Source organism: Ambystoma mexicanum, chromosome 6q, assembly GCF_040938575.1.
Source record: "Ambystoma mexicanum isolate Mex_15411 chromosome 6q, UKY_AmexF1_1, whole genome shotgun sequence".
Classification (NCBI taxonomy): domain Eukaryota; kingdom Metazoa; phylum Chordata; class Amphibia; order Caudata; family Ambystomatidae; genus Ambystoma; species Ambystoma mexicanum.
The window spans coordinates 1,615,808,204-1,615,831,293 of record NC_090937.1 but is presented as its reverse complement, the minus strand read 5'-3'; the positions used below and the strand labels follow the sequence as shown (position 1 = coordinate 1,615,831,293).

The 23,090-nt window shown below is 46.4% G+C and overlaps 1 protein-coding gene across 1 annotated transcript in view; it reads left to right on the top strand.

Moving 5' to 3' along the window:
* The first annotated feature begins 5,727 nt into the window (after window positions 1-5,727).
* Window positions 5,728-23,090, top strand: part of LOC138516910 (matrix metalloproteinase-21-like) — a 270,395-nt gene continuing 253,032 nt past the window's right edge. Inside the window, exon 1 of the mRNA XM_069632367.1 lies at window positions 5,728-5,942. The gene's annotated coding sequence lies outside the window, so the exon portion shown is untranslated. The remainder of the gene's footprint in view (window positions 5,943-23,090) is intronic.

The window sequence follows — 23,090 nt, the reverse complement described above, 5'->3', positions numbered from 1 at the left end:
CAACAGATGGCCTTCAGAAAATCCCTGAGATCCTGTCTATTGACCGGGCACTAGAACTGCACAATGTCTCCAACCAACAGATGCCCACTCCAAGTGGCATAGTCCAAAACTCATTCACCTTACCGATTAGCAAAGGGATACGGAACATCTGACCCAATTTGGTCGGTCTCCCCTTGACCTTGACCTAGGATCAGACTGGCATTCTCGCAACCATTCAAAGGGCAGTACCCAACGTGCCCGTCAAGAAGCACAAGAAACTCTGCACCATCCGTCTTAAGCATTCTCCCTTTCTCTAGACTCTCATCTTCATCTCCTTCTGCCTTACACTATTCTGGCTATCAACTCTTGCACTCAGCAACAACTGCCCAAAAACAGAGCGCGATAACTGAGCAACACCACTGCTCACCACTCTAGCCCTATCACTGTGTGCCACACTAATTACACACACGCACCCATGCCCGTGGCAAACTAGGTTCGCGCAGCGCTGCCTCCAACAGACTGACCTTGGGATCTCCCTTCATGGTGAAAGAAGTGGCCATGGTCTCCCGGCCACTACACACTTAGGATCACATTGGCACTCAGGGCTCAAGTGCGTCTGGCTTATAAGAATCAATACCACACTATGTACATCTGCACCACTCTCCATTGCCATAACAACCACACTCCTATCCACTCTTTCATTAAGGGCAGCACACAGCGACGCTGCCGATATGGCAGAAATGGGCAAAACAGGACCACTTTGCAGTAAAGTTCACTATATTGCTCTCCAGCCTCGCCTGCTGTCGATCCAGCACCCAGTGTCACTTTCGCCCTACTCCTTCATTGAGCATGGCTAACTTTCCCTATAGGACCTACCATCTCTGTGCCAATTGGGCATAATGGAAACTGACCTTCTGCGGAATGGACCTATGATATCTGGCGTTACTCTGCTGACCAGTTCTGTATAACCTGTCCCTAGTCTGTGTATTGCAATCCGACCTTACTGTGCTAACTGGGCATAATGGAAACTGATCATCTTCTGTGGAATGGACCTATGATATCTGGCGTTACTCTGCTGACCAGTTCTGTGGAATCTGTCCCCAGTCTGCGTATTGCAATCCGACCTTACTGTGCTAACTGGGCATAATGGAAACTGATCATCTTCTGCGGAATGGACCTATGATATCTGGCGTTACTCTGCTGACCACTTCTATGGAATCTGTCCCCAGTATGTGTATTTCAATCTGACCTTACCGTGCTAACTGGGCCTAATGGAAACTTATCTTCTTCTGCAGAATGTACCTATTATATCTGGCAATACTCTGCTGACCAGTTCTGTGGTATCTGTCCCCAGTCTGCGTATTTCAATCCAACCTTAATGTGCTAACTCACCATAATGGAAACTGATATTCTTCTGCGGAATGTACCGATGAGAAATGGCGTTATTCTGCTGACCAGTTCTGTGGAATCTGTCCCCAGTATGCGTATTTCAATCTGACCGTACCGTGCTAACTGGGCGTAATGGAAACTGATCTTTTGTGGAATGGACCTATGATATTTGGCGTTACTCTGCTGACCAGCTATGTGGAATCTGTCCCCAGACTGCGTATTTCAATCCGACTTTACTGTGCTAACTGGGCATAATGGAAACCGATCCTCTTCTGCAGAATGTAGCTATGATATCTGGCGTTACTCTGCTGACCAGTTCTGTGGAATCTGTCACCAATATGCATATTTCAATCCGACTTTACTGTGCTAACTGGGCATAATGGAAACTGATCTTCTTCTGTGTACTGGATCTATGATATCTGACGTTACTCTGCTGACCAGCTATGTGGAGTCTGTCCCCAGTCTGCGTATTTCAATCCGACTTTGCTGTGCTAACTGGGCATAAAAGAATCTGATCTTCTTCTGCGAAATGGACCTATGATTTTTGGCGATACTCTGCTGACAGGTTCTGTGGAATCTGTCCCCAATATGCATATTTGAATCCGACTTTACTGTGCTAACTGGACATAATGGAAACCGATCCTCTTCTGCAGTATGTAGCTATGATATCTGGCGTTACTCTGCTGACCAGTTCTGTGGAATCTGTCACCAATATGCATATTTCAATCCGACTTTACTGTGCTAACTGGGCATAATGGAAACTGATCTTCTTCTGTGTACTGGATCTATGATATCTGACGTTACTCTGCTGACCAGCTATGTGGAGTCTGTCCCCAGTCTGCGTATTTCAATCCGACTTTGCTGTGCTAACTGGGCATAAAGAAAACTGATCTTCTTCTGCGAAATGGACCTATGATATCTGGCGATACTCTGCTGACAGGTTCTGTGGAAGCTGTCCCCAATATGCATATTTCAATCCGACTTTACTGTGCTAACTGGGCATAATGGAAACCGATCCTCTTCTGCAGAATGTACCTATGATATCTGGCGTTACTCTGCTGACCAGTTCTGTGGAAGCTGTCCCCAGTATGCGTATTTCAATCTGACCTTAACGTGAACTGGGTGTAATAGAAACTAATCTTCTGTGGAATGAACTTATGATATCTGGAGTTACTCTGCTGACCAGTTCTGTGGAATCTGTCCGCAGTCTGCGTATTTCAATCTGACCTTACTGTGCTAACTGGGCATAATGGAAACTGATCTTCTTCTGCAGAATGTATCTATGACTTCTGGCCTTACTCTGCTGACCAGTTCTGTGGAATCTGTCCCCAGTATGCGTATTTCAATCCGACTTTATGTGCTAACTGGTCCTAATGAAAAATGATATTCTTCTGTGGAATGGACCTATGATATCTGGCGTTACTCTGCTGATTAGTTCTGTGGAATCTATCCCCAGTATGCGTATTTCAATCTGACTTTACTGTGCTAACTGGGTATAATGGAAACTAATCTTCTGTGGAATGTACCTATGATATTTGGCGTTACTCTGCTGACCAGTTCTATGGAATCTGTCCCCGGTCTGCGTATTTCAGTCTGACCTTACCGTGCTAACTGGGTTTAATGGAAACTGACCTTCTCATGTGGAATGGACCTATGATATCTGGCGTTACTCTGCTGACCTGTTCTGTGGAATCTGTCTACAGTTTGCATATTTCAATCCAACCTTACTCTGCTAACTGGGCATAATGGAAATGCATCTTCTTCTGCAGAATGGACCTATGACATCTGGTCTTACTCTGCTTGCCAGTTCTGTGGAATCTGTCCCCAGTCTGTGTATTTCAATCTGACTTTACTGTGCTAACTGGTCATAATGAAAAATTATATTCTTCTGCGGAATTTACCGATGAGATTTGGCGTTACTTTGCTGACCAGTTCTGTGGAATCTGTCCCCAGTATGCGTATTTAAATCTGACCTTAACGTGCTAACTGGGTGTAATGGAAACTGATCTTCTATGGAATGGACCTATGATATCTGGCGTTACTCTGCTGATTATTTCTGTGCAATCTGTCCCCAGTATGCATATTTCTATCTGACCTTACCGTGCTAACTTGGCATAATGGAAACTGATATTCTGTGGAATGTACCTATGATATTTGGCGTTACTCTGCTGACCAGTTCTGTAGAATCTGTCCCCAGTATGCATATTTTAGTCTGACCTTACCGTGCTAACTGGGCGTAATGGAAACTGATCTTCTTCTGTGGAATGGACCTATGATATCTGGCGTTACTCTGCTGACCTGTTCTGTGGAATCTGTCCCCAGTCTTCATATTTCAATCCATCCTTACTGTGCTAACTGGGCATAATGGAAATGCATCTTCTTCTGCAAAATGGACCTATGATATCTGGTGTTACTCTGCTCGCCAGTTCTGTGGAATCTGTCCCCAGCCTGCATATTTCAATCTGACCTTACCATGCTAACTGGGCGTAATGGAAACTGATCTTCCTCTGTGGAATGGACCTATGATATCTGGCGTTACTCTGCTGTCCTGTTCTGTGGAATCTGTCCACAGCCTGGGCATTTCAATCTGACCTTACTGTGCTAACTGGGCATAATGAAAACTGATCTTCTTCTGCAGAATGTACCTATGCTATCTGGCGTTACTCTGCTGACCAGTTCTGTGGAATCTGTCCCCAGTATGCATATTTCAATCTGACCGTACCGTGCTAATTGGGCATAATGGAAACTGATCTTCTTCTGCAGAATGTACCTATGATATCTGGTGTTACTCTGCTGACCAGTTTTGTGGAATCTGTCCCAAATATGCGTATTTCAATCTGACTTTACTGTGCTAACTGGGCATAATGAAACGATATTCTTCTGCGGAATGTACCTATGAGATCTGGCGTTACTCTGCTGACCAGTTCTGTGGAATTTGTCCCCAGTATGCATATTTTAATCTGACCTTACCGAGCTAACTGGGCATAATGGAAACTGATGTTCTGTGGAATGGACCTATGATATCTGGCGTTACTCTGCTCGCCAGTTCCTTGGAATCTGTCCCCAGTCTGCGTATTGCAATCCGACCTTACTGTGCTAACTGGGCATAATGGAAACTGATCATCTTCTGCAGAATGGATCTATGATATCTGCTGTTACTCTGCTGACCAATTCTGTGTAATCTGTCCCAGTCTGTGTATTTCTATCTGACCTTACTGTGCTAACTGGGAATAATGGAATCTGACGTTATGCTATTAACTCAGCATATATAATCTGTGATTAGTGTGCTAACTGAACACAGTGAAATCTGCCCTTTATGTGCCAACTGGTTATATTGAAAGCTGGCCTTGCTGTTTTAATTTGGCATACGAGAATCTTCACTTGCTATGCTAACTGGGCAGAGGGAAATTTGCTTCTACTGTGCCAACTGAGTGTAGTGAAAGCTGCCCTTACAATGGCAACTGGGTATACTGGAAACTGGTGTTGTTCTGCTGAATGGACCTATGAAATCTGGTTTCACTCCACTGACCAGTTCTGTGGAATCTGCCCGTAGTCTGCATATTTCAATCTCCCTTGCTGTGCTAACTGGGCATAATGGGAGCGCTCAACCTACAGCGCTTTGAGACCATACCAGTCGTGAAAGGCACTATACAAATGACGATAAAGATGGTCATGACGATGATCTGACTTTAAGTTGTTAACTCAGCATATAAAATCTGCAATTATTGTGCTAAACTGGTGATATCTGCCCTGTGCTAACTGGGAATACTGGGAACTGGCCAGGATGCTGGGAATATTGGAACATGGTACAAATCTGCTAACTTGGCATCATATATCCTGGCACTTCTCAGGGATCAAGTCCTAAAAAAAAAGGTGGGGGACTCATTAAAATACCAATTGAATGTGGCATCGCCAGAAATTAGCATATGCAAGTAACTGGTTCACTGCAGCAAGCGCCTCGATGCCCACGTGCTTTATAAATTAAATAAATAAATAACATAAACAGGGTGCCCTCTGAAAAAAGTGTGGGGACTCCTGAAATACGTATGGGGGACCAGGGTGCCAGTAAACAGGCATTGGATCGCAATACCTGGGATTCTGATGGCAACGCCTGGCAATGGAGTGAGCGCCCAGTCTTTTGATGGCAATAGCTGCCAATCGGCCTGAGGACCACAGCATATGATGCCCACCCCTGGCATATGGGAGCACCTGTGCCTCTGCTGCCGGACAACTCTTGGGCTCAAGGGGTTAACGTCCTCTAGAGTTCTTGGCCCGGATTGGCTGGCCACGGAGCCCCGCCCCCGTTGTAGAGGGAGTCTGGCAGTGAAAGGTGTGCGCAGAGGAGAAGCTGGCCAGAACCGCTTGCACGCGCAGTGAGACTCCACTGCTAGACGCTCCTGAGGAGGGGCAGAGAACGAAGCCGCCCCCAGGACCGGCTGAGGGACACTGCGGCACCCAAAGGTAAGGGGCAAGCAGCTCCGCCTTTTTTCCGATGAACTTCTGCTCACATCTTCTGCAACGAACCTAACGGCGATCCTTTATCTCAGACCCGCTACAGACAGACACTTAGCGAGGTAAGTCTATTGGTGAGTGTGCACTTGCGATGCATTGTGAAACTGCTCTCTCTGTCACATCTGTCACAACCAGTCTGTTTATATATAGCGCTTAATACAGGGTCAACCTGTTTCTAAGTGTTGCAAGTTCTTGAGTACAGAGGTACGTGGGAGCCGTTCCTTTGCTTAAGATCACACAGTGCCACCAATCGTGAAGGCAGGGATTAACGCGGAAACGTTGATACTGCAGGCAGTACTGGACCACGTCTGGAGAGGGCGTTTTACTGCTTCCACGAGAGTAGCCTTTTCTTCTCCCTCTATCTACACCCTGTCATGTCTGACCCCTTCCCCCCACTTTTCCTTGCATTCCTGCCCAAGCCTCTCTCTCTCTCTCTCTCCCTTGCTTTCTTTTCTGTAAGTGTCGATGCCTCCGCACCCCACAACGCCTTCTCTTTTACTTGAATCACGTCACGTGTATTGTGTGTCCCGTCTCTCTGTGCGGTATGTTCAGTGTGTGGTCTTCGTGTGTGTTTTACATGCCGAGTCAGCAGCTACTCTGTGCAGGTCCTATAAGGCTTTCGATTGGAGCCGATGACATCACAAACCACCGGGCCGAAGGCTCGGTGATTTATGTCCCCGGACCACAATGCATGTGTTACCACACGTTTGTTTTTTTTAAATGTCAATTTAATACCGTTTATTTCATGAAAATGACTCATTTGACTGTGCAATACGGAACATAGTTCACCAATGTGCCGTGCGACATGATTGCTGTGAACGTTAGTTGATCCGCTCTGACAGGCGTGCTTAATGCCACTGCTTGGCTTGATCTTAGACAGGCAGGAGGCTAAGTGCATCTTTCGCGATTTGGACTTGTGACTACAAGCCCACATATTCGCAACAGGTGCACTAACCCATTGGGCTATTGCAGTCCTGTAAATAGGCAATCTTAGCGCTGCACGCAGCACGTCCATTAACCCCCTTGTCTATCTTACTGGGCCTTATACCTGTGATCGGAAGGTGACAGGAATAAGCAGCAGGCACATAGCACGCTCATCTATGTTTTAGACCTGGATCTCTGCAGCAGGCACATAGCACGCTCATCTATGGTTTCTGGGGCATGCATCTGTGACTGGACGGCTAGACATGGATCTCTGCAGCAGGTGCATTAAGCAGCGCGGCTATCTCACTAGTGTTCTTACTTCATGCATGTGCAAGGGCCTCTTGCCCGGTCTTCAGTTGCCTCTATCTTGATCCTCTCCTCGCCCTCCCTCGACCGACTCACTCCTCCTTTCTTTGAACACCCCACCCCGTCGTCCTTACTTTCCTGAGAAAACCTCTTCTGTACCCAGCTCTTCACTATATGCCACTCTTTGCACCCTGATTGGCTGTGCCATTTCTGCCCGTTTTCTTCCCTGACCTTCCCCGGCCACCCCCCCCCCCATGACCCTACGCCTTCACCATCCACTGCCCCTTTCTCTTCATAATGATAATGGTGTTATTTATGTAGCGCCTTTACCCAAAGCGCTTTACAGAGCATATATTTACATACAATATCACCCAACCCAAGTTGGTACTCATTTATCGACCTCGGAAGGATGAAAGGCTTAGCTGGCCTTGCCAGGTTTGAACCTGTGACCTGCAGATCACGCTCAGATCGCAGCAGCGAGCGCTCTACCCGCTGAGCTATCTTACCGGCTTCATGAGCTTTATTTCTTCTACCTATGCCCTCTATACCCTCAAACTCCCTCATCCCAACCCCCTCCCCAAACCCTCTTCGTTTCAACATAATATAGGGATCCAGGATCTGTCTCCATGTGTCCCCCTGGTCCAGGCTCTCCATTTTCCTCTACCCTCCCAGTGGCAGATGCTGAGCTCTTTCAGTGGAAGGTGTCCATTTTTCCATTAATATGATATGATATGGCATTTGTAACGCGCCTAGACACAAGTGTTTCAAGGCGCGACGATGCAAGGGCGGGGAGCAGGGGGAAGACAAGGACAACGATCTTACTAGGCAAGGTGACATTGAGCTCGCGCAAGTGCAGCGGAGGGGAGGGGAAAAGTGGCTGAGGAAAGGGAGGGGGCAGTGCTGTACATGGGATCAAAACAATAACAAGAAGTGCGGCCAGCAGGTGGCAGGTGCAAGGGTAAGTACAGACAGCAGGTGTCCAATACTGCAGGTAGGGGGACCGTAGGGTTACAGATGCAGACCCAAGTGCAAGGGTTGCCAGGAGGCAGTGCAGGTGTGCAACTGGGCAGGCAGGGACCTGGGATTGAAATCAGAGGGTAGCCAGGTGACCAGTGCAGTATCAGACAGCAACTCAGCAGGAGAGAGGAAGAGAGAAGGCAGAAGCAAAGAGGAAGGTCTTGAGGTGCTTCCGGAACCAGAGATGGTTCTCCTCGAGTTCCAGAGAGTCAGGGAGGCTGTTCAGGGGGAGGCCCCAGTTGAAGAAAGAGATCTACCACCAACTCGCTTCTTGGAGAAGCGACTGACCCTGAGGGAGTTGGAGATGGTGGAGCGAAGAGCTCGAGTAGGAATGTATTTGCGGAGAGAGAGTTGGATGTGTTCAGGCCCCAGAAGGCCTTGTGGACAATGCAGATGGTCTCGAATTTAATCTTTGCAGCCACTGGGAGCCAGTGCAGGGATTTCAGGGCTGGAGAGATACGATCCCTGGGCTTGAGGGCAAGGACAAGTCTCACAGTCCTGTTCTGGATTATTTTTTAATGAATTTGAGCTGTCTTGACTATTCTCACCTCACTCTCAGCCGCAATGGGACATGCAGGCTGCTTTTGGCTCTCTACGACCACCGCCAAACCGCTTACCTGCTTCTTCCATCTGCCTCAACATCAGCTGACACAAGTGAAGAGTATCCCAGGCGTAACTCAACCGGCAACTTGCAAATGTGACAGCATCCACCTCACAGCACCCGACCACCAATCAGACCCAACAGGCACATCGTATTGACCTGACTTGAAAACCAACTCGAGCCGCTGGAATCCATTGACTCACCCCTCTCAAATAGCCACTTAACCCAGCAGATGCATTGTTTCAACCCAAATCGGGCTGTAGGGGCCATTCAACAGGACTCGTCCAGAGTGCCGGCTCATTCCTTCGAAAGCCCTGTCTCGAAGCTGACTCAATGTCATCTCGCCGCTGGATCAATGCGGCTAGAAACACGCAAAATCCAGTGAGTACAGGAAGGCACGCAGAAGACTGGATCAATGCTGAGGAGCACCCAAGAAAAGTACTGAGGGTATTCTGAAGAGGCCCTGTCCCCATCCCCCACATTTAAGGAACGCAGAGACTTTTGAGACCAACTTCATTACATTTCAAAGATATCTTCTTGAACAGTGACATTTGCTTCGGAAATCCCTCGCATCTACACGGTGCCCATCACCCCAGATTGCCCTTTATTTCTCGCAGTAGGAATTCTCTGTGTTTCCTTCACAGGGGTGGGTCGTTACTGTTTTAGTGTTGTAATTAGTTGTGTGTATTGTTCGTTTTTATTGAAGTTCCTATTTTTCTAGAACATTGGTTGGATATTCTCTTATTTTGCTACTACTGAACTAATGTTGTTTGCGTTGGAACTGTATCTACAGACACCCCTCCTGAACAGTACAGCCCACCCTCAGTCCGCGTTACCAGAAGAGGCGAAGGAGGTTTACCTGTCAGGCTGCGTCTGTTTCACCTTTATGGTTGGGCTTGCCACTGGTTTAGTAGTATCGTGGAGCTGAGTAGGTGCTTTGACTACTACTCATCCCAGTACTGCAAGGATTTGTCTCGGGAGGATAGCTCAGGGGCAACGTGCTCACCTTGGAAGCAAGACGATACAGAGCAACACCGGTTCGATCCCTGGGTCCGCGCTTAGAAACCTCTGGATATTAAGTGAGTTTTAAATAACCTATCATATCATATTCACGACGAACAGTGGTCATTTCGTCACAATGAGTCCCAGGTTTTACAATCCGTTAAAGTGAAGGTGGAGTTCATATAAAACGGATGAGACTGTGCTTCTCGATGTGACACGTACCTATGCCGTGAGACGTGCCCCAAGGTGTGAGCCTCACCCAATGACCACAACTCTCTTCCAAAGTGTGATTCTCACACACAATGCGCGAGGCTATAATCTAAGGTGTGAGAGTCACCAAATGATTGAGTCTGTGCTCCGAGTTGTGAGCTATGTGGCCCGATTACAAAGTGTTTTTCAATGGGATTGCCAATTGTAAAATGCTTTTGTAGATCAGGACCATGGTGTGTAAGTTGTCAGACAGACCAAGAGTGTTAAACTTTCCCCCATGTTGTGAGACTCACCAAGTTCACAGGAATGGGATGAAAGATGAAAGACTTACCCAATGTGTGATCGTGCGCCAAGCGGCGAAACTAAACCAGCTGCCAAGAATGCGCTTTACAGTGTAAGACTCAGTTCAATGTGTGTTCACAGTGTAAAGAGTGATGTGCACTCAGAGACATAGCAAATGTCTTTAGGAGGGAGACCAGATGAGTGAGATGTACATGGACTTGCTCGGTAGCAGGTTCTCCTATAACATCACAAACCTCGGACTTGCTTATTGTCATTCCTTTGCGATGAAGTAAGCTTCCTTGTAACAGTGCCCTAATGCCTAAGGGCTGCTTTGTGCGCTTTATAAATGTAAAAAATAAAAAATAAAAAAAGATGTCTGCTGCCTATGCCACCTGCCTGCCCAGTCTGCCTGGTTATGCCAGTCTAATTAACCATCACTCTGCTCACAGAATTCGCCAACTTCATCTTTTCACAACACAGAGTCCCATTTCCAAGCCAGGCACACCGTGTATCTTTTAGTCTTGGCTATTAGGCGCGCCCAAACTATTGGGAGGGAATCACAGATATGAGAGAGAGGGAATGTTTCCTTGCATTTATTGGAGTATTTCTAATGGGGTGTGTGGGGGATCAGGAATAATTAAGCAATGCTTTCAAGAGTAGTGGGATTTGGAGGAGGCATGAGGGGTGTGGGTGGATATAGGTTGGGCCATTCTTGCTGATGTTAAGTATAGGTTTATCCCCCAATTGCTACTAATCCACATGGCTATTCCCTCCCACTACACCCTCCTCCCCACCCAAAAGGCAAACATATAGGATTTCTTTGAGGTTTCTCTAAATTATATCTCAATTCCAGTATCATTTTATTGAATGTATTTATTTATATACAGAAACAACAATGCTCTTTTGATCACAACAGAACGTACAATAGATAGGAAAGCAGATTTGACAGGAAGCTGTGAGCGTGTTACAATGGGGTGAGTTTGAGGGACATTCTGACGATGTTGTGGAGGGGCGTTAATGGAACAGTCACCGGAGACAATACATAAGTGGACATACATACATTAAGGACAACACACATTGGACATTTTTAAGTGCAGGTAGGTGGTACGGCCAGCTGTGCTCGGGATGGAACCATGATGGGTGAAGTGCTGGAGCGGAGGCCGAGGAAATGATGCACCTAGGCAACTTAGAGGCGAGGGAAAACTGTTAGCTAGTAGTCAGATGAGAGGTAGGTTAAGAGGATAACTCGGAGGCGAGAAGGTAGGCTTCCAGTTTGGTTTTTAACAAATCCATGTGGACTGTTTATCTGATGTCCGGGGGACGAGAATTCCATGCAAGTGGCGCAAGAAGAGAGAAGGAGGGGGAGCGAGAGAAAGCACATGGAGGGTGAGGAGGCGCAAGGGCAGACGAGGCTGAGCAGAGATTACAAGAAGGTTTGTAGAGTTGGATAGAGGAGGATAGAAACAGTGGTGCCTTTCCATGGATAGATTTGTGAACCAGGAGAAGAAATTTAAATCTGGCCCTGTTATGCCTCATCAGCCATCCAGCCTGGTGACGGTACGAGGAGGTAGGTGTGAAATGATGGAGTGCAAAGACAGTCCTGATAGCGAAGTTAATGATCTTGTCAAGAGGACAGAAAGCATAGTTGGGGAGACAGAAAAGGATGCTGGCACAGATTCCAGTTTAGAGAAGACAAGCGAGGCTAAGAAATGCTTGGTGGTGTTGAAAGGCGGGAGGTGCCTGATTTTCCTAATATTTAGGAGGTTGAGGAAAGCTTGTGTTGCAGTTTTGGAGATGAAAGTAGAGAAGGTGTGAGAAGGGTCATAGATGATGCTGAGGTTTCTAGCAGAAGAAGAGTAGGCGAGAGTGTCAGGTGGGAACTGGATCGGCAGAGTAAGGGAAGAAGTGCAGCTCTGTTTTGGTAGAGTTTAACATCAGAGAGTGCAAAGCCATCCAATATTTAATGGCAGAGAGACAGTGGAAATTCTGATAGAGAGATCAGACGAGAGTTCAGAAAAAGAGAAGAAGATTTGGCTGTTGTCTGCGAAGATTTGGTATGAGAACCCAAAGGAAATGTTTTACTGCCCCAAGAGCAGAAGTGTAGAGTTTAAAGAGGAACGGACCCAAGACAGAGCCTTGTGCAACACCAACAGTTAGACAAGTGAGTTGAGAGATGTTGTTGCTCCAGGAGACAGTGAATTGGTGATGTGCAAGGTACGATTCAAACAAGGCAAGGGTTCAATCACGAATCACAAGAAAGAGAATTTTAAGGAAATCAGCGTGATCGACAGTGTCAGAGGCAGCAGACAGGTCAAGGAGAATTACGATTGAGGATAAATTGGAGTTCCATGAAGTTGAACACATTCTTGAGAGCAATTTCCATGGTGTGACAGGAGCTGAAACCTTCTTGTAGGCGGTCTCAAAGGTTGTGGATGTCTAAGAAAATGGTAAGACAGTTGAACACAACCATTTTGAGCACTTTAGTGTAATGCGGAAGGAGAGACAGAGGTTGAAAGTGAGCTGGTAGGTTCAGGTCTGCCCCTTGCTTTTTTTCGGAGAGGGATGACTGTGGCTCTTTTGAAAACAGAGGGAAAGCAAACAGAGTCAAAGAACAGTTTGAAGAGTTTAGCTAGACGAGAGGCCACTAAAGGGGCCATAGGCTTGACTAGCTGAGGAGCAAGAGGGTCTGATGGGGCCCAAGAGGGGTTAGCCTTCATCAGCAGAGATAACACTTTGTCAGTATGAGTGTGACTAAAGTGGCAGATGAAGGCAGAGGATGATGCTAGAGTAGGCGGAGTGCATAATGTACGAGGAGGGAGTGTGAGGAAGGTCAGGAGAGAGTCTCTAATTTTGGAAATATTTGCAGCAAAGTATTCAGCTAGGTCATTAGCTGCGAGAGTGGAGTTGATAGTCATAGATTTAGGAAGAGTGAGGAGTGAGTTTAGGACGCTGTGTAGCTGGCCAGGATAGTTGGAGTGAGAGTCAATGGGGTTTAGGTAGAATTCCCTTTTCACTCTATTAAGAGTGGACTTGAGAGCGTTCTGGGGGCATAGAGTTCGAGTTGCAGGTCCTCATACAAGAGGGTACGCTTCCATTTGGGCAGCAGCCGGTGCATGTCTGTGCAGAGAGAGCGTAAGAATGGGGTGACTCATGGCTGAGGATGCTGAGACTTAGGGGTGAAAGTAAACGGTGGGAAGTGAGAGCAGAATGTTCCAGGGATTGGAAACTGGAGAGGGCAGTGTTGGTGGAAGAAGCATCGTGTGTGAAGGAGGAGAGCGAGAACTCTCGGTCGGGGATAAAAGGAGGAGCGTCAGAAGGTTTACATTTCCTTTTAGCAATAGGTGAGGCAAGTGGTGAGGAAAGATCAGAGGGTGGAAAGGAGATGGTGGTGGAAACAATTGATTGATCAGATATGGATGGTGACAGCAGTATTAGTGGCTGAGAGAGAGGTGGAGATGAATGGGTAGGTAAGTCATGGATAGAGGGGAAGAGTGTGGTCACTTAGAAAAGACTGAGGTTGAGATGTCTGAGAAGTGGTTGGAGAGGGAAGGGTTAAGTCACCTAAGAGAATGAGGTGATGTTTAGTGGAAAGAGAATCACGGAGTTGCCCAAGACCATCCAAGAATAGTCCACTGGGACCAGGAGGGCGCTTCATGGAGATGCTGTGTACCGAGTGAGGTAGAGCAATAGTAGGGATGGTGAATTCAAAAGAGGATGTGGCATTAGAGATGTGTGAGGCATTGAGGCGGGAAGAGAGTAGGTGTCGTACGCCTCCACCTCTGCCAGTCAGTCAAGGAGAGTGAATGAAGGATAGTTTGGAGTTGTGTTGGCTGCAAGAGGGCCAGTGTCAGATGGAGAAATCCAGGTTTCAATGGTAGCAAGAAGGTCTAGGGGAGGAAAGCTGGAGTGAAAAGTCCTCCGTGATAACAGAGGATTGAGCATTCCAGAGGGCAATGTTCAGTTGATGAGGTATGGAAGAGGAGAGAAGTTGAGTCTCAGAGGAAGAGAGGCGATGTAGATAGGTCTTAGGGGAGGTATGGTTAGCTCGTCGGCTTTGTTTGTTGGAAGGAGGTGGAAGAGGGATTTACATCAAACGGTGTGCTTTTATGCTGCTGTTATTTCTGAGCAGTCTTCTGATGGTTAATGGCTGAAGTGCAGCTGTCAACACGCTGCTAGTGTAATATAAATGTCTTAACCAAGGGTGCCTTCAGATATTTTATTTAAAAGCAGCGTGTGTGCGTGTTTTCCTTGCACTGATTCATGGTGAAAGCAAGCACTGGCAAAGCCAACGCGTTTGTCTCGTCAGTGCTTGCTGTATTGGCCTTCTGTGGATCAGTTCTAGCGTCAGTGTTTACTCCAGGGAAGGAGGCACTGCAGCAAGGGCTGCAATGAAACCCCCTCACAATATATGGCATTTCACCTTATCTCTGGCATTCAGTGGACTCCAGTGCAGCGCAATGCCAGCCTCACAGAGCTGACTACCCAGAAGCACCACCCCGTAGCTCTATTTTCCTTCCAAGACTGTAAACTCTGCAGGCCCCGTGGGTTCCACATCATGTAATATATGACCCGTTTACGTCAGGGGTGGCAGATACTTGGCATCAGGGTCGGTGAGTAGCTGGAAGCGGACGTTTAATGTGTTTTTCGATTTCCCTGACAGCAGATTTTCAAAACATGCTCCTTGGAATCAGCGAGGGTGGGGGCGGGGGGTGGAGGAATGTGAGCACTGCCCACAGCCAGCATGGCATAAAGAGCCAACCTCGTCGTTTTTATGTACTTACTGTTTGATATAGCGCTTATACGGCCTCACAGCTGCTGCGAAGCGCATTTTGTATGAAGACACATGACATCTTGGGAAACAGTGCAGTGACAGAGTGACCCTCTGAGCCTGGGAAGCTGTAGATGAAGGAGCGTCATCAGGTGCGAACGTGAAAAGAATGCAGCAAGACTATCACTGGCACGCCTGCCCCTGTCCTTTCTCCAGCCCCCCAACCCTTGAGGAGGAATTCAACGCTCGTTCATATCTGCTATCATAGTGCCTAATGCCAGATTCCTCGCGAGTACAAGCGCTGTAATAGCAACTGTTATTTTCTGGATGGATGGATGGATGGATGGATGGAGTGTAAGTGTTTGAGGGTGGGGGCGGGTGGTTGGCAGCTGATTTAGTTTCTGCTATATATTGCATGCATGGTTGGAATTAGCAGGAGACTACCAGGCATGTTGAGGCAGCGATTACAACTTGGAATAAGCTATGTTTTTGAAATGGCTGTGGAAGGGCCATAGACATTGAAATAGGGTTTAATTTAATTTCAGGAGAGGGAGAACGGTATAGGGTGGTTAAGTGTGCAATGAAAAATCTAAGCGTTTGATTCAGGCAGGCAGGCGATTCCCTTTCAGTGACTGTGGCAGAGTGGAGCGCCTCTTTGTGGCTGGTGCCGGGGAAGATGACATCCCAGGGGGCCTCCTTGTGAGACATGAGCGCACACCTCACTTTTCTTGCCTGTGATTTCTGGGGTGAGGACCATTGTAGAGTGAATTGGAGGCATGAGATTACGCCCAGTGGGTGTATTTTAATTGGTTATTTATAGCGTTCTTAATACCCAGAGGTTTCTAAGCGCCGAACCAGGAATCAAACCTGTGTTGCTCTGTGTCGTCTAGCTTCCAAAGCGAGCACCTTGCCCCTGAGCTATCCTCCCGAGCCGAGGCTTATTGCTGTGTCCAGGGAGGAGGGTGCCTGGGCAAGTTAGGGAGTGATTTGAGAATCTCGCGAGAACTCCTGTTTGATTCATGAGTTAATTGAGGCAGGAGTTCTCCCAGGCTTAGCGATTCAAAGCTGTTAATTTCAAACTGGACACAGATATTTGGAGCAAGCTCTTACGTCACTGAGCTATTTTACTGCCATAAAGAACAAGACACGTTATTTATTTATTTGGATTTATAAAGCGCCCAGCGGCCAGGAGGCATCGTGGCGCTGTTACAGAAAATTCAGCTTAGTACATTTTAGCAGCATTGGTTACAGGCAGGTATATCTAGCATTGTTGGACAGGTGTTCAGTGGTTACAGATTGAACAGTGTTGTAGGAAGTGCAGGTTATAAAGCAATTTTAGTTGAACAACTTTGTTTTCAAGGTATTTCTGAACGTAGAGAGGGATTCTTCTCTTCTTAGACTGGGGGGTAGCGAGTTCCATGCTTTAGGGGCTAGAACTTCAACGCTAGTACCGCCAGTTCTTGCCCTGTTGTTATTTATTCCTAACTCTATTATGGAATTAATGTATGTCAAATTCTTTCTTTGATTTTCTAATTTCCTCACACCAGCCTCCTTGGAGCACTATGTTGAGAGTGTGCAAAGGTTACATGGATTGAAAAATGCTGTTGCTAGCCTTGAATAATTGGAAGGCTTGAAGTGTGCATCAAGTCTGAGGGCTTAAGATTGGAACTGTCTTCTATTGGGGTGAAATGAGATTATAGCTTGACCCTGCTGTTTCGGAGCATACCGGACGATCTGATTACACGGGCGCCCCATGAGGCTCAAGGTAAGTATTTACTATTTACGCACCTCTTCGGTGACCACCAGCCGCAAGCACGGCCACAGGCATCCGCCTCCATACATGAAGACTAAAAAACAGCATAAAGCACAACATCTCTGCCATTAGAATGCAGCTCCGTCCTACGACAAAACATTCAGTCTAGATGAACGCAAAACAAGTCTCTCGTACTCGCATACTCTATGCATCCATCCCCATGCCTGACCAGCATGGGTAGCTTACTGGGGCTCGGCCAGCCCACCCAAACCCCTAATCGGGCCGAATGCACACACTCATTCTAATCCTTCTGACAAATGTTCCCATACCTTGGACTTCAGTCCCCTGAGGGCGTCCCCCCCACAAGCGTATTGAGGCCATACTAATGGGATAAAGGCGCTATATAAAGTACTGCTGCTGCTACTACTCCAATGGTAGTGAGAACGCCTCAGATCATGACTTGGGTGCAGGGAAGGAGCTAGAGTTGGCCACTGCCCAGAAGGAAGAGGTGATGAAGACTCAGGAAGCCGCAGATGAAGAGCAGCCCATAGGCCAGGCCGGAGGGTGAGTCGTCAGGTTTCTGCTGAAATGAAAGAAGCCACTCTCAAGTCTTAGGTGCGGGGAGACCCTTCCAGGTGGCGAGTTCTGGCCCCTGATCTGCTGGTTAGGAACTAAGCCGATCCCAGTGTTTGGCAAGAGAGGACCTTATGAACCAGACACGGAGCAGACATAGAGCCTTGATGTGTGTCCTGCCTCTAACTATAAGTCATTGTGGACACTTTCATGCGGGTGTGATGCGGGCGTATCCGCTTCAGAAACCCAATGGTATTATTACACTTTGGAATATTGTTACTCACTGTTGGAAAGCCTTTTGTGGAAACCATTTCTGTCATTTTGATTGGATGTTACTACTGAAAGCACTAGAGCAATTATGTGGCGACAGTGCAGAGGTGGGAGAGGTCCTGTGGCCCTGTGACATTTTTACGGGTGTTTTGTTTGTCTATGGCCCTGTCACTATTTACCTGCATTTTGGTCACCTTAAGACCTGTAATATTTAATGTGATTTACTTGTGGTGTTTTTTGCCTACGGCCCTGTTTATTTACATGCAAGTTGGTCACCTTAAGACCTTTAATATTTACTTGTGTTTTGTTTGCCTATGGCCCTGTGATTTATTTACTTGCATTTTGGTCACCTTAAGACCTGTCATATTTACTTGTATTTTGGCTTCTATGGCCCTGTGATTTTTTTTTAATGTATGTTCTGTTTGCCTACGGCCCTGTCACTATTTACCTTCATTTTGGTGACCTCAAGACCTGTAATATTTACTTGTGCTTGTGTTGCCTATGGCCCTGTGGATTTGTGTACTTGTGTTTTGTTTGCCTATGGCCCTGTTATTATTTACCTGCATTTTGGTCACCTTAATACCTGTCATGTTTACTTGTATTTTGGCTTCTATGGCCCTGTGATTTTTTGTATGTATGTTGTGTTTGCCTATGGCCCTGTCACTATTTACCTGCATTTTGGTCACCTCAAGACCTGAAATATTTACTTGTGCTTTTGTTGCCTATGGCCCAGTGATTTTGTGTACTTGTGTTTTGTTTGCCTATGGCCCTGTTATTATTTACCTGCATTTGGGTCACCTCAAGACCTGTAATATGTACTTGTGTTTTTGTTTGCCCATGGCCCTGTGATTTATTTACTTGCATTTTGGTCAGCTTAAGACCTGTTATATTTACTTGTATTTTGGCTTCTATGGCCCTGTGATTTTTTTTTAATGTATTTTGTGTTTGCCTATGGCCCTGTCACTATTTACCTGCATTTTGGTGACCTCAAGACCTGTAATATTTACTTGTGCTTTTGTTGCCTATGGCCCAGTGATATTGTGTACTTGTGTTTTGTTTGCCTATGGCCCTGCCACTATTTACCTGCATATTGGTCACTTCAAGACCTGTAATATTTACTTGTGCTTTTGTTGCCTATGGCCCTGTGGATTTGTGTACTTGTGTTTTTGTTTGCCTATGGCCCTGTTATTATTTACTTGCATTTTGGTCAGCTTAAGACCTGTCATATATACTTGTATTTTGGTTTCTATGGCCCTGTGATATATTAACTTGTGTTTTCGTTGCTGAATGGCCCAATGATTTGTATTTCCTTTTACAATGGTTACCTAAGTCCCAGTGATATGTTTTCTTGCATTTGTGCTCACGTAGGTCTCTTCCCCTTCACCGTCCCTCCACCAGTCTGTGACTACCATGCTACTAACTATCCTATTCCTCATCCCTATTTCTCTTTCCCTGTCTCTATCCAATAGCCTCCGCCCATCCCCCTATGCTTTCCACTTCCCCATATCCGGTATGGTACCACTGCCTCCCCATCCCCGTTCTTGACTCTACAACCCAAACCGCTCTGCTCTCCCTAGCATACCCACAACAAACACATCTACCCTACCTGTCTCCTTACATCTATTTGTTCAAAATGTCCCCTTAATCTCTACCTCTGCTACTGCCCATACCCTGACTTTCTAAATGGCGGAGTGCTTTGCCACACAGCCTCTATCTCCATGAGTCACTTTGATTCCCATCCCGCCAAACCCTCAGTAAGGGCCATTAGGTAAATTTAGACAATACCGATCTGGTGATTTGCCATGGACAAAGACATTTGGAGAAACATTTCAAAAGATTTGTGTTAAGTTCAACACATATCTTAAAATGGGGACACATGGCGGGAGCGCCGTTTCTGTCTCGGGCAGGTTTCAATGCGATAGGAGGCAGGAGGAAATAGCTGGAGGCAGGGTTGCGGTATTTAGGGAATAATTAATAAATTCAAACGCATTTAGATTAATTGTAGGAAGAGTATGGAAAGCTATTGAGTGATTGAGACCCCATCATGGAGGGGGATTTAGGGGCGTCTTTGCTTATCGAGCACTATGTGAAGCTTGCAATGATTTAGAGTGGGTGAACGACACAGTACCATCCGCAGAGATTCGGGGACTCCGGAGGAACACCAGTCAGTGTCTGTCTTTTGAAGTGAGTGGATGAGACATATTCAATTGCTGGAGGAAGAATGGCAGGAGCCACACAATCTTGAGCGCAGCCTGTGAGGGTGGTACCCTCGCCTGATTTTGCTGGGCTGGAGGGATGTAGATTCTGGGGTTCATGGAGCGCACCAGTCTTTGTGCATCTCTTGAAGTGAGCAGACAAGACACATGCCATTGTGTGACCCCCTGGGAGGTGTAGCGGGAGTAGCCACGGAACCCAGAGGGTACCTTATAGGAGACGCAGCTCACCTGATTTTTCTATGAGGCAGCATTAGCGAATTAGGGATGTAGTGGCGTTGAACATTGTTGGCAAGGCATGTGCCATCCGATGCCACCTAGGAAGAGAAGCAGAGAATCCCTGATGGCAGCTTGTGGGACGAGGCAAGCTCACTTGATTTTGCTATGAGGTAGCAGCAAAGATTTAGGGAGGTAATGCGTGACACATCAGTTAGTGTTAGTCTCTTAAAGACACCAGCTGAAAGGAGAAGCTGGAGGAGCTGAGATTCTCTGGAACAGCTTGCAGGAGAGGCGAACACACCTGATTTTGCTGTGGGGGAGCAGCAGAGATTTTGGGAGTTGGGGGATACATATTTGCACACGCCTGGAACAACATGTCTTCAGCCAACCAAGCAAGGGGAGGGAAAATGTGCTGCCTAGCGTCTATTCATTCGTGCAGCTCCACTGATGTGTCCACTGGTGAGGCCAGAATTGCACAACTTCAATTGAAGGTATCAACCAACTCAAAGTCCACACCTCCTGTCACACGTATTTCTGGGGTACATTGTCAAGAAAATGCAAGGGTATTGCACCATAGCAATTAGACCAGCAGAAGAGGTTGCACTTTCAATTCCGTCCACCTTCTCAGGAGCATAAGGGAGAGGAGAGGTGTGCCTCTTACCTACGTAAGAGGAGGGAAGATCACCAGACAAAATATTTGAACAGTGTGAGGCAATCAAAAATCCCAGGACTCTCCACCGCCCCATCCACTTCGCCAAACAGTAAAGATGATGAGAGAGATGATGATCAAACAAAGATAATGCTCCATCAGAGTCCAGCTGTTGGAAAGCAGCAATTATGAGGATGCAGAGGAGAATGACACCACAGATGCAGAGGCTGTTGTATTGGTGGCACCCCGTCCCCCACCTGTATACAATCTCTTTAAGAAACAGCCATCCCTTGCAGATCAGAAAGTCCATACCATCATTAAATGCCCCCAAAATCCCACCTGTATCACCACCACCAGCACAACCTTTCCCACAGGAGGCTAGCTTGTTAACTAGCCCACCACACAAGTCCGAATTGCAGCAGTAGTTCACAGAGAACAAACAGCAGCTGACTATGTCCCTTGCAGAGTCTGCCAGAAAACAGTGTGCCAAGGTAAGTCAGGGTATGGCTTATATGCCACATCGGCGTGGTCCCATCTGCAGCGCCACAATGCACAGAAATGGGGGGGAAAGTCAAAATATCCAAGATGTGTCCCTCCCCGGAGCACCGGGCAAGCTGAATACATCCACCGGTCTGCAAGATTATCACTGAAACTACTCCAGACACATCAGTGCTTAGCACTAGAATAGCACTTCTCAGAAAGCAGTGATTTGAACAAATCACGCCAGCATTACGTTTTCTCCACTGGCTACCCATCAAAAAAAGGGTTCATTTCAAAACTGTGTGAATTGGCCATCAACCATACCACGGAGGAGGCCCTTCCTCCTTCAGAAGTAATGTTCAACACTCTACTCCTTCCATATGTCCGGCAATGCTTCTACAGTTCTAGTCCCCAAAATCAACAAGATACGGCAAGAAGGATCTTCTTTTTCAGTTCTGGCAATGACACCGTGGACCACCCTAACCAAATCTCTTTGCCTGGAAGTGAACCACCTGTCTTTCAGGAAACAGCTCAAGACATGGCTTTTCCACAAACCACTTTGAAAGAAAGGAAAATTAATAGCATCCAACTAAAAACTAGGTACCCAAATCTTGTCCTAATTTACGGGAATCAGTTCTCAAAACGCTTGCCCCTACCATCTGCTGGAAAACAATTTGGTTCATGGAAACTCTGCTGCATGACACTGGTCCGCACCTTAATCTCAGTGAAATCTACAACCAAGAGATAAGAAGCCTCTGGTTGTTTAAGCACGTTATAAATGCACAACTAAGACAACAAAAATAACAATTACGCAACTGAAAAAACAAACAATTCCTGTAACAGCGCCTCGAGTCCCGCGGGCTTTTTGAGCGCTGTAAAATGCAAAATAAAAAATGCAAAATAAAACGCCCTACCCACCCTCCATTCCCTTCATTCCTCAACTCACTCTTCACTACTAGAATCTTGCATGCTTACACCTCCCACACTCCTTCAGACAACCTCGAGGTCTAGTTTACGTAACAGATTCACACCCTATCCATCTTCTATCAACAACGATTGCTGTCAATTTTTGCATGCCACAATCAGGGGGGCTGCTCATTTGACTTACCTGACCGGTCGGTACCAACAACATAGAGATTTTCATATCAACAAAACATGCAACATGTATTGCCCACCTGCATACATCAACATCAAAGGTTTCTGCATCTGCCTTTTCGCTATCCGACTAACACACCCTGCACTCCTTTCTTATAGAGCCACACGCAGCATGGCCAACATTATTGGCAGAAAAGCACTATATAGAAGCACTTATAGTTAAATAATATTACACAAGGCCACTAAGCCACCAATACCCTGGATTACAGAGCCCACGATGAAAAGTCTATGACAAACAAGAAGTTCTCACTTGACCTTTTTCAGCTCTCATAAAACAGTGCCTTAATTTGAGGAATGAGGTCATGTCAACACCTAGATGCCCTTTCTGGGTCTTTGTTTGCGCTTTATACATTTTAAATAAATATCTATGCTACGGTGAATACAGCAGCTGTCAGTAGAGCAAATCGGCCACCACACCATGGACATATGAACCAGTGGTCATAGCATTGACTACATGGTTGTCCCAGCACAACAGGCTAGAGTGGTCAGGTGGGAGCTGAAGATAGATTGGGTTAACTCTTTAGGTTATTACTATTACCATCAGCTGAAAGTATGTATTATATGTGGATAGATTTTAAATATTTGCTTTTCATTCTTTAGGCTATGAATTTTTTGTATTTGTATTTAGATTTGTTTTCTGGACTGTGTATTAATTGTTTCCTTTGTTATTTTAAAGGTTTGTGTAAAGTTTATTTTTTAAACTATAACACAATAAATATTAATTAAATTAGAGTGGTCCTGGAGTCATTCAACTGGGCAGCAGGTGTGCCCGATTCGGTATATGCAGC